The following is an 11,832-nucleotide window of genomic DNA, read 5'->3' on the forward strand; positions in this document are numbered from 1 at the left end:
GCCGTGGCATTGTCTTTTCTGGTTTCGGACTAACAGGCTTAACTCTTCTTTTCTTTCCCTGGAAAGACAATTTTCCCTTTGCCTTCTGCACCTCCATTCCACGTTAAACTGAGAATTTGCTGCATGGTGCAACATCCCGGGAGCCTGGAGAACGTAACGCCAAGGTGGGCGATGGCACAAGGAGGCCGGGAATAGCAGTACCTTGGAGAACGCGGGCTGGCGAGAGCGGCCAGCCGGAGTGTTTGGCACGGCTCCGTGCGAGCTGGTTGTCCAAGGGACGGGGAAAACCTGTAGGAGGGTCTGGGAGTGCCTCCTGTGAGATGCTGAATCACAAAAGGATGCGATAACCGGGGGGTTGTTGCAAAGATCCAGCCCGGCAGCCGTTCGGTGCGAGGCTGCGGGGCTCAGTCATACTTCGGGGGCCACAGAACGTTTCCCGCCGGTGAGGGGTGGGGTCCCAAAGTGCTTCCCTCCCCCCCGCCCTTCTGGAGAGGGACCACGGGCAGGAGGAGCGAAGGGCCGACCCTGCTCCGGGGAGCCGGGGGGCCCTGCCGGGAGCTGCTCCCTCCGCCAGCACCGGTGCGGGACTTGCGGTCAGGGATCGCTCCGTACCCGTAACCATCCCTGTCCGAGGAGCAGCCTGCCTGGCGGAGCTGAAATACAAACCTCCGGGGCGAGGGCCATCCCTTCCAGCCGCTCTCTCGGCCCCCGCCGTGCAACCGGGCACCGGCTCCAGCCGTGCTCCCCGCGGAACTGTGTCCCACGCGGGGACGGGGGCAGGCGCCGGGGCCAGGGTCAGCAGGGCGAGGGAGAGGGATCTCCCGTGTTTGCAGGGGAAATTCAAGGCAGAGCAGGCTGGCGGTACTGCCTCGGTGTGTGGCACTGGTGAGCCCGCTTTCGCGTGTAGCAGTCTCCGGTAGCTCAAAAGAGATACTGAAATATTGAAGAAGAGTCGAAAAGAGGCAGAGGGATGCTGCGGGGGCGTGGGGACCGCGGGAAGCCGGAGGCCGTGGGACTGCTTGGCGTTAAAAGGAAAATTAAGGACATTTTGATCAGTCCGTAAACCTCTACATAGGGAAGAAATTCAGGAGCTCAGCTGAGCTTTCAGTTCGTAAATGATGAGAGGATCCAGCGGCTGAAGTTCGCAACGGCGGTAGCACGAATGCGGTGCCATGTTCACCGCGTCAGAAGGAAAAAAAAAAAAAAAAAAAGAAAGAAAGAAAGAAAGAAAAAAAACCCAGGTAGGAGGGCAAAAAAATCGGGGCTGCTCGGCATCGCCCTGAGATTTGCTGCCATTCAGCCGCAGGGTGCTACGGCAGGATTCAAAAATGCGAGGGATGTAACCCACAGCCCGTGGGACAGGGACGGGCAGTGGCGATTATACTGTGCCCCCCCCAGTCTTAAAAAGCCCTACACCCCAATATTTTATGCGTTCCTGTGATCCGCCGTGCCCTGCTGGGATTATATGTTTATCAACTGAGACTTTTATGAGATTAATTCCCTCTCTCCAGGGCACTCGAGTATTTCGCTGGTAGCCGTGCCCGCACACCGACACCTCGGGGCGGAGCGGGGTGCGGGTCAGGCGGCTGCGGCGTGGGGCTCCTCCTTTTCCCGGGTGCTTCCACGCGGGGCCGCGGCGCTGCCTGTCTCCGCGGCTCGTGTCCAAGCGTCAAATGCCAGCTGCGGGGAAGCGGTGCGGAGGTGGGGCATCCCCCCCCCCCGCGCCCGAGGTCCCGCCTGGGACGCGCCTGGGACCGCAGGACCGCGGAGCGGGAGGGTGGGGAGGAGGGGGACGGGGAGAAGTACCGGCTCAGACGGCGATGAGGGTGGGGGGCTCTGGGGGGGCGGCCCGGAGGTAAAGTAGGGAGGGGGGAGTTACCCCCAGGAGAAGCTGGAGCGGATCAAGCCAGAGACCGGGGAAACGCACGTAGTCGCGGTGCAGCACTGAGGGCTTTGCAGCGGTCCCGGCGACACCGGCCGGCTGCGTCCCGCCGTGGGAGGAAACGTCCCGCGGTCCCGGCAGGAGCGGGAGGAAAACGAAACGGGGGCGAGAAAGCGGGGGAGAGCCGAAGCCTGGCGTGGTTGAGGCAGGGAGCGGCCCGGCGGGGCACGGGATGCCCGGCCCGGTTCGGCCCGGTCCGGCCCGGCGCGGGGCCGTGCTCACACCTGCATTGCAGCAGCGGCGGGGCGGCGGAGCGCTGCCGGGCCGGCGGGCTCGGCTCTCGGTGCGGCGCTGCATTGCAGCGCAGCAGGAGCCCCCTCCTTCCCCGCGCCCTTCTCCCTCCGCCGCCGCTCGGCTCCGGAGGCCCGGCCCGGATCCCGGCCCGGTCCCGCCACGCCCCGCTCCCGCTCGTACAGGGCATCTGCCGGCGCCGTGCTCGGGTGCCCCGCGTCGTGCCACAGCCGAGACCCCCTCTCCCCGACCCGGGAATGCAGTAGCGGGGCGGGGGACACGCACACGCACCCACCCCTCTGTGTCCCCTGGTTGGTGTCTGTTGACGGCGTTCATCAACCCCCGCGCGGGTGGAGGGACCGGCCCGCCCCGTCGGGGCATCCGCCGTCCCTCCCCCCCGCCCGGTCCCGCGCCCCTGGCACCGCTCCGCGCCTCGTCCCGCAGCCTCCACCCCCCACCCCGCCGGGCTGGCCGTGCTGTCCGCCCCGCCGGACCGCCCGGCCTCGCGTGGGTCACGCACTGCCCGGCGCCGTCCCCACGGGCTTCCCGCGAGGGTGTTTGGGCTAGTCCCGCGGGGAGCCGGTACCGCCACTGGGACCGTGCAGGGGTGAGGGGCGCTGGGCCGGTCGGTCCCCCTGGCCGTCGGGGCACTTGCGCTGCCCATGGGGTGGGCGGAGGGAGGCGACCGGCGCCGCATCCCGGGCCCATCGGGGAGGTTGGTGACCCCACTCCGAGCTCCCTCGCTTGGGGACAGCGGCCCGGGGACCGGTGCGAGCCCCGCGTGACTAGGTCCTGCGTGGACCCTGACAGCTACGACCCGCGGCTGCTGCGTGCTCGAGGCGCGAAGGGGAGCAGGGCGATCCCGGTGGGAAGGAACCGGAGGCGGCCGGGCGTCCCGGGACCTGCCCCGCTGCCAGGTGCGGCGCCGCGGGGGCGGCGGGGAGCGGGGCCGGGGGGGCCGCCAGCCCCGGCACAACGGGGGCCCATTCCCAAGGCTCCCGCTCTGTCTCTGCTTTGGGAAAACGCCAGCACGGTAACAAAATGGCGGGGAAAGGGTGGGATTGTCACGGCGAGCCCTGCAGCGAAGCTTTGCCAGCCCCGCGGCACCGCCCGGTCGGACTCGGGGCGTCCGTGCCGGCGGCAGGCAGCAGGGCGGGGGCCCCCCCCGGGCTGTGCCGCCGCCCGGCCCCGCCGCCCGGCAGAGCTCCGGTGGAGCCGCAGCTGCAGAAAATGGCTGCTCGGCGGAGCCCGCTGAATCCTGCCATGGAGGGGGGGGAAGACACACGGCAAGGAAGCAGAGCAGCACTGCCCGCCGGCCGCGGGCCCCCCGGGGAGCCCCCGGGGCAGGCGGCGCAGGGGACGGCCGGAGGCTCCGCGGGACGGCGTGACCGGAGCCGAACTGGCGGGGCGGCGGCGGGGGGGGAGGGTGGCCCGGTGGCCGACGCGGAACCTCCTCGGCGGGGCCTCACCTGCGGGGGGGCGGGGGGTAGCCCGCCCCGGTCGCGCCCGCCCCGCCGCGGCGCCGGGACGGCACGTGCCGGCAGCCCCCCGCCGGTGCCCGCCGAGACGGAGGGCAGGGGCGGCTCCGAGTCCGGGGGCGGCACAGCGGATGGGCGGGTCGGTCACCCCCCCACCCCAGGAGCCCGCCTCGCCGGGGGTGCCCCGCAGCCGCTCCCGCCGCGCCCGGTTTCGTGGTCGATTTAAAATAAAATAAAATAAAATAAAACAAAACAAAAATAAATACAATAAAACCGGGGAGGGGCGACGCGACTCGGTCACGGCACCGGCTCCGGAGCGAAGCCGCAACGAAAACTCGCTTCTGCGGCTCCGCGCCGTGCTACCGCCCCTCGCCCGCCGCGGCGGCCGACCCCCGGTGGCCGGCCGCGGGGCTGGAGGCGACACGCGTGGGTGTGCGGCTGGCACTGCGCTGCCTTTCTGGAGGTTCGCTCCCCGCCGATGGTTGTCGCGGGTGTCCGAGGGGCGAGGGGATGTCCCAAAAACGCGAGTGTGGGAGCCGGGCTGGGGTGATCCTTCCCTCACGGGAGAGCGGCCGCGGGGAGGTCGGGGCGGGCTGTCGCGGTCGGTTCGCACCGTGGCGGCTGGACACGGGAAGGCGCTTTGCCGTTCCGGGGTGCGCGTGGCGCCCGTGTGCGCGGAAGCCGCCGTCCCCGCCGCGCACGGTGCGAAGGACGCCGGTGCCTCCCGGGAAGTCCCCGCCCGGTGCAGCTGTCCCTGTCCACGCACCTCCACGGGAGGAGGAAGGGTCCCGGCCCCGCAGGGCTGTCCGCCGCCGGGATGCGGCAAGGCACAGCGCAGCCCCCCGGGCTGTGTACCCCTGTATCGGGGTCACCCGTGTCCGCGCAGGGCCGCGGCTTCCCGCTCCCCCGTGCCCACGCATGGTCCCGTGGAACAGGAGGCCACTTCGTCCCGCCGTCTCCCGCAGGGACCCGTCGGCCCGGCCGCCGCCCCTTCCCCGCCGGGCGCTTCCCGCGGGTGGGACGGACGCGGTGGCCTTCGTGACCCGCCTTGCGGGCACCGGGACAGGGCAGTGACTGGCGGCCCCGTCGCACTTTGGGATCGCCGCGGGCGCCCGCGATGCCGTCGGTGCCCACGGAAGACGGCGCTGCCTCCCCTCCTCCCGCAGCCGTGCGGCAGGGCGGCCCGGCCAGGACCCCCGGGGAGGAAAGGGGGCAGCGAGGCGGCACCGGGGGTCGAGCGTGAGGGTCCCGGGGTGTGTGTGTGTGTCACACTTGGAGGGAGGGTGTCCCGTCGGGGGTCACCGGTGGGAGTGGGGGTTGTCAGCTCCGTCCCCACGCCCCGGGGGGGGGGGTCCCGCCCCCGCGCGGGGGGGCGGCGCGGGGCCGTTCCACTCGTGAGAGCCGGTTGCTGCGATACCAACGGACCAATGAACGTTCACCACCTCACCCCGGGCTCAAGCACCGCTTCCTTATATGGTGCGCGCCGTCCGCGGGGCGCCGCGCTCATCGCCATATAAGGGCATGAACCTAAATACAGCATCTACCTTGTCCGGGGTGGGCGGGGCCGGGGCGGGGCGGGGCGGGGGGCGGTGGGACGGGGCGGGCGGGGGACGGGGCTGCGGACCGGGCCCCGCACTGATACCGCCCCCCCCCCCCGCCCCGGGGGGGGGAAACCGCTGCAGGGTCATTAGGTGGAATGCAAATGGGCCGCGCTTCACCTCTAATTGCTTTTGTTAAAAGCGGAGTCGCGGGGCCGCGCGCGGGCGGGCGGGGCCGGGCGGGGGGGGAGGCAGTCGCACCCCGTGTCTCTTGTCACATCCCAGCTGATATTCCCCCCCGGCGGGACAGCCGCCACCGGGACTGGGTACCGCGGCCCGGTTCGCCCCGGCGAAGCCGTCGGGTGATCCCTGCCCACTCGTGGAGGTTCCGTGGCCGCTGCAACCGGAGCCGCGAGGATGCAGATTCGTCCTTCTGACGCCCTTGCGGGGCGGGCAGCGCGGCACCGACGTGGCCAGCAGCGCGGGTGGGACGGAGCCGCGCCGGTTAGACGGGGCGGGAGGGGGGGGTTGTCTCCCGAAACGTTCCTGTATCCTCGCCCCAAGCAGCGCTCGGGTGGGTTCCTCCATCCCCCCTCTCTGCAAACAACCCGTATTTATGTTCCTACAAATAATCAGCAAATTCAGAAACCCTGGAAACAAAAGGTCTTTGTGCGGAGGGCTCGCAGCCTGGAGCGGGGCGATTAAGCGCGCCCCCCGCCCCCGCCTCGCCCCCGGAGTTTCCTCGCACGGGGGATTCGGTGCGACCCGCGGCGTGGGGCGGCGCGGCTGCAGGGGGGGGGCCCCGGGGCCGGGGGCGACGAGCGGCTCTCGGTGCATGTCGGCACGCCTGGAAACGGGGAGTCGGTGCTTCGCCGTCTGCGCTCAGGGCTCCCGGGCGGGGTCACCCCACCACCCCACCCCCTCACGCTCAGCCTCGCCGGAGCAGGGGGTGTGCTCGGGGCACCCCGCCTCCCACGGGCCCCACCGCACCACTGGCTGCGGGGACACGCGTGGGGCGGCTCCTACGCGCAGTGCCGACGCTGGAGACTCTCCGATGTTTCGCGGGTGTGTGCTCCGAAGGAGGACGGCGGATCTTCTCCCCCGTGGGGACCGCGGAGGGGAGGCACACATCCCCCACGCACCGCCCCGGGGCCGTGGGGCCTGGCACGGCTCCCGGGGCCTCCTGCGGGCGCTTCGCCCCGCTGAACCACGCGGTGCGGGGCGGGCTCCCCGGGGCGGAGGTGGCGGCAGTGCCCCCCGGGGGTGGCGGGAGCGCCGCCGGCTGTGCGGCGGCCGCAGCCGCCATTTCCAGTAGGACGGTGCCACCTATGGAAAGCACCTGGAATTAATCGGCCCGGCAGGGCCGCGCCGGGAATCGTCGCCTTTCTGTGCGGCACCCTGGGGACGAGCCCGGTCCTCGCCCGCCGCCGCTCCCGCCGCTCCCCGCGCCCGTCCCCGGGGGCCGAACCGGGCCGGGCTGGGCCGGGGGGGCGGCAGGCGAGGCTCGGTCTGCCCGGTCGGCGGGGCCGCTGCTGTCCTTCAGCACCGCCGTCCCGGGCCCGGCTGCCCCGGGGGAGGATGCTCGGCTCGGGCCCTGGGCAGCCGCGGCTGTGGGCTGCAGCGCCCCAGAGCGGTCCCTCGCCGGCGGGCCAAAGTCCTGGTTACCGGGGGATAATGGCCAACGGGGCGGAGAGAAGCGGCCCTGCCCAGGACCCCACTGCCCCAGAGCGAGCCGGGGTGCTCGGCGTGGTCCGGCCAGCGCAGCTCCGCGGAAGGGGATCCCCCGACACGGAGGCTCCGCGGAGCGTGTTCTGCCGGGATCGAGCCCTGCCGCAACGGCTCCATCCCGCAACGACGGGCACCTGGACGGGGGAAGGGCCTCGGCCGGCGGGGGCCAGCTCCGGGACGGGCAGAGGGCGGCGGCGGGGCCGCAGCTCTGCGGGGAGGATGGGGAAGCGTGGACCGCTCCGCACCCACGCAGAGCCGTGCCCGGCGGTCGTCCCGAGGGGAGCTGCCAGCTCTGGGGGAGTCTTCCCTCCTCCCGGTCCTGCCTGTCGCTGCTCCCCGCCCGGCACACCCTGTCCGCAGCTTGCCCGCACCCTCCCCTTCTCGCCGCCCCCTCCGAGGCCCCCCCGCTCCCAGGGGAAGGGGACGCAGCCGTGCCCGGTGCCCCCCCCCGGGGTCTGCCGGGCCTGAGCAGTGCCCACCGGGGCACGCTGCCTTCCCCTGCCGGCCCTGGACGCCGGCAACTCCGGAGCCGCCGGGAAAGCCCTGCCCCGGCCTGAATTCGATGTCAAACACGTCGACAGGAAAACTGCCTCGCACGGGAATTTTTGTGCTGCGGGGAGTGGGAAGGAACGGCCCCCGCGGGGGCACCTGCAGCAAGCCCACGTGTGACCGCAACTCTGTGTATGGCTCCGTCTCCGGGCCCGCCCTCTGTCCCGGGGGAACCGGGCCTGTCCTGGCCGCCCCCTCCAGCGTGGGGTGCAGGTGTCGCAGCTCGGGGACTGTCGCTGACTCCCCGCCTCGCCGTGACCTGCTCGGAAAAACGAAAAGGCAGCGGGCCGGCGGCTGGGCCGCTCCCCAGGCCAGGGCAGGGCCGGGGGCTGCCGGGGGCCGCCGGGGCCGCGGGGTCCCCGGCTCAGCGTCCGCCCCGCCGGGGGCGCCCCGTGCCGGCCTGGGGCGGTGTGAATTTGCCCCGAGGCTCATTCCGGCTCCGTTCAATCACCGGTGGAAGGAATCGTTTCCCCACCCTCCCGCGTCTTGGAAATGGGACCAGACTGGGAGAAGTCCGGAGCCGAACCGGGCGGCGGGGCGGGAGCCCGGGGCGGCCGCCCCGAGGGGTCGGGGGCGGGGGGGGGGGGCTGTCCACGCGCGCAGAAAGCTCGCGTGGAATGGGGCTCGGGGGTGCTCTCTGCCCTGCCCGGCCGGGCTGCAGGACGCCTCTCCCGGCACACAGGGTCCGGCCCGGCCGCAGGGTCGGTTCGGGGTCTCACAAGCGCTGGGGCTCTGCGGGGCGGGGGGACTTGCTCTGCCCCTGCCTCCCCCTGTGGTCTCGGCGTTAGGGCCATGCTCGGGCAACCCAGGAGAAGGGGACACGGGTGGAGCGCGACAGCGGGGTGGCCGGGTCTCCGACCGGCAGCGGCAGCCTCGACCGCTGGGGAACCGGGGCGGACCGGGAACTGGGCTGGATCCTCGCCGTCCCGGGCGTGGGTATCCGTGGGGCGGAGCAGCACGGTCGCCGGAGCGCTCGGGAAGCCGCGGGGAAGAGCCCGGCTGCGGCGCGGGGATCGATCGTGCCGGCGATTGGGTTGTAGCCAGCTCCATCCCGCCCCGCCGCCGCCCCCGGCTCAGCCGCGCTCGGACACGCGTGCTCGCCCCGCCGCCCCCACGCGTGATCCCGGGAGGGCCAGTAGCTCCCAGGTTTCGTTGCAAAGCTCGCGGCCGTGGAAGCCCCCGCACAGCGAGAAACGAGGGGGGAGCCGGGTACCCGGCCCCACGGCGGCCCGTTGAGCCCCGAGGAGCTCATCGCACGAGTCCGGGCTGGGGGAGCGGAGATCCGGCGGCCGAGGGGCGGATTTGGGGTCAAATGGGCGGAAACGGGGTTTGCCGCCGCGGCACACGCCCGTGCCGGGCCGGAGCCGTCCCCGAGTCCGCGCTGAGCCCCGGGACCCCGGGGCAGGGCCGGGACCGGGAGGGGCCGGCGGGGGCGGAGGGGGCGCGGGGGCGAGCGGGTCCCCCCCGGCTGAGAGACGCTGGGGCGGCCGGGCAGCTTCTGCCGTTGACCTCGGGAGCGTGAAGGGCAGCCCGTGACCGGGCTCCGTTCCTGCTCCCGGTGGCCCGGACGGGCGGGAGGGGCACCCGCAGCACCGCCGGCCCCGGAGGAGGGGGTCCCCGGGCCTCCTCCGGCAGCGGGAGGAACTGCCCGGGAGAGCCGGGGACGGTCCCGCCCGCCGCTATCTCGTCCCACGGCGCCGGGGCGGCTCCGTCCCGCTTCTCCTTCCGGGCCAAGACCCGCACGAGGGGCCGTAGCCCCGGCCCTGGCTCGCCCACGGCCCGGGGGCTTCGGCCAGACCCCCACGCAGCGGCCGTCCCTCCCCGCTGCTTTCCCCGCGTCGTTCTCGTTTGCGTCTCGTCTTCTCCCTGTCCCCCCCACCCCTTCTGCACGGCAACTGGGGACCCAGCCCCGGCCCCGCGCGGGTCCCGCGTGGGTCACGGCAGGGATGAAGCCATTCCTTCCGCTGATGCCCGCGCGGGAGGCAGCTGAAGCCGCGGCCTCTCCCCCCTCCGCCCCCACGCGTGTCCGTGGGGCTCCGCGGAGCGGCGTAGCTCGGCGCAGGCGACGGGGCAGAGGCGGGTGCTCAGCCGGGAGCTCGGCGGCCCCTCAGGGCTCCCGCGTGCGGGGAGCCTCGGCCCCGGGACCGTGCTTCCCACCGGCACCGGGGACACCGGCAGCGGAGGTGCGGGGCAAAGACCTGTTTCCTCGGGGCTGCAGCAGCCCCGCGGCCACGGGGATGGGCCCTTTTAAGCCCCGCCGCGCCGCCGCGGACGCTGCCCCGGGAACCCCGAGCAGCGGAGCGAGGCGGGGGCGACGGTACCGTCCGGCCCGGGAGGACGATCTTCGCCCCCCCACCGCCCCCGGCCGGGACCCCCCTCCCAGCCCCCCCGAGCGGGCATTGCTGCCCCCGGGTCTCTCCTGTGCGCGGCACCTTCCCGGGAGCGGGATCCGGGCCACCGCGTCCACGCCAATTCACGAGCCGCCCCGCGACCTGCCTTAATTAACAACGATTAATTCGACATTAACGAAAAACTCCCCGGGATGCCGCTTGCCGGGGGCTGGGAGGGCGCGGGGGTGTGCGCTCCCCCCGCCCGGCCCCTCCGCACCAGCGCCGCGCTCTGCGCTGGGCCGGACACGCCACGCAAAACACGCGGGGCTGGAGGCGTGGGGCTGGGAGTCCACGGGAGCCGCGGGGTGGAAATTTTCCGCCTCCTCTTGTGAGCGACGTTTCACCTCTTCCAGCGGCGGCGGGAGGAAGGCTCTGCCCGTGGGTACCCGACCCACGCGTCCCCCGTGGGGCCCCCCCTCCGTCCCCCTCCCGTCCCCCCCCCCCGGGGAACCCTTGTCCCGGTGACCCCAGTTGGAGGTTGCTGCCCGCCCGGGTGGCGGGACCGGGCAGGGCTCCGCGGCGGCGGGCAGGAACCCCGGGAGACAACGATCCGCGGGACGGAGACAACGCCGGTGCCCTCCAGTCCCCGCTGCCGGTCCTGGCGGACCCCGGGGGCCGTGGCTCCCCCCGGGCAGCGCCCCAGGCCGGGGGAAAGCAAGTGCCTCGTATCCCCTGCACCAAGTAGGCGCACTGTGGAGACGGTCCCAGAGCCGCGCAGGTCTCGCCGTCCACGCCACGGGTGACCCGGCGTGTCCCCCCGGCGGCAAAGCGGAGCCAGGCCGGAGCCCCGGGGCGAGGCAGCCGCGGTCGCATTTAGAAGAGAGGAGGCGCAGCCGTATCCTTGGGGCGACGCCCCCACCTTGGGTTTCCCACGCGTGAGCGCGGTGGCCTCCGAGGCCCGCTCCACCTCGGCTTCGACCTCCTTGGTGGAGAAGAGTAGGAGACGGCGGGGAGGTCGGGGGGGCAGGTCCACGAGGGCCTCGCCCGGCCTCGTCCCGAGTGGACGGCGCCACGGAAGCCCACTCAGCACCGGGCCGTGGTGCTGAGGTTCCCACACGCGGGGCAGCCCCGGGCGGCGCCGCTGCCCGCGGGCTGGGGAACGACCCCACTCCGCGGGACGGGGCCGAAGCGCCGCCGGGCCCCTCCGGAGCCTCCGCGCGACGGCCCTGGGGGGGGCGTTTCGGGGCCTCGCCCGGGGGACCGGTCGCTTTGGATCTCCAAGCCCCCCGGAGGCTGGACCCGTCCCCCGTGGTTCGCCGCCCCGACGCGCGTGTGTCGGTCTCCCGTGGCCGCCTTGGGGACGGATTCGCGGCAGGAGAAGGCGACGGTTCCCGGGCGGGACGCGGTGCGGCAAGGCGAGAGGCAGGGGTGGGGAGGGGCCCCGAGGGGGCCCCGGTACCGAGTGCCACCCGCGCACCCACGCCACTTTGCTGACAGATAACGGGGGGGGGGGAGATATCGAATCCCGTGTGGGGGCGCCCCGCTGGCCCCCGGGCTACCTCTGCGCCCCCGCGTGGACCGGAGCCGGGGAGCTGCCGGCGCGGGGAAACCGGAGGCCTGTGGTGATTCCCGCGCCGGCGGGAAGGATTCGCACTCCCGCGGGAGCGACGGCGCCGAGCGGCCCGCCGGGACACGCGTGTCTCCGTGGTCGGGCCCCACAACCGCGGTGGCGAGCGGGCCGCTTTGTGCTCCGCTCCCCCCACCCCCCGCCCTGCGGGCCCCCCCCCCCCCCCGCCTTCCCTTCTCCAGGGCCCCCCGCAGCGGGGCGGGGCGTAGAGGGCGTGGCGGGAGGGCGTGGCATTCTGCCGCCGGCCCCGCCCCGCGCTCATCGGGACGCGGGGCACGTCGGGGGGGGGGCGGGGCGGCGGCGCGAGCCAATGCGGCGCGGGCGGAATATTCCACCCGGCTCCGCCAGCAACAAGTGCGGGGGGGGGGGGGGGGGGGGGGAGAGGGGGGGGGCTGTGAGGGGGGAGGGG

Source organism: Phalacrocorax carbo, chromosome 16 (genome assembly GCF_963921805.1).
Source record: "Phalacrocorax carbo chromosome 16, bPhaCar2.1, whole genome shotgun sequence".
Classification (NCBI taxonomy): domain Eukaryota; kingdom Metazoa; phylum Chordata; class Aves; order Suliformes; family Phalacrocoracidae; genus Phalacrocorax; species Phalacrocorax carbo.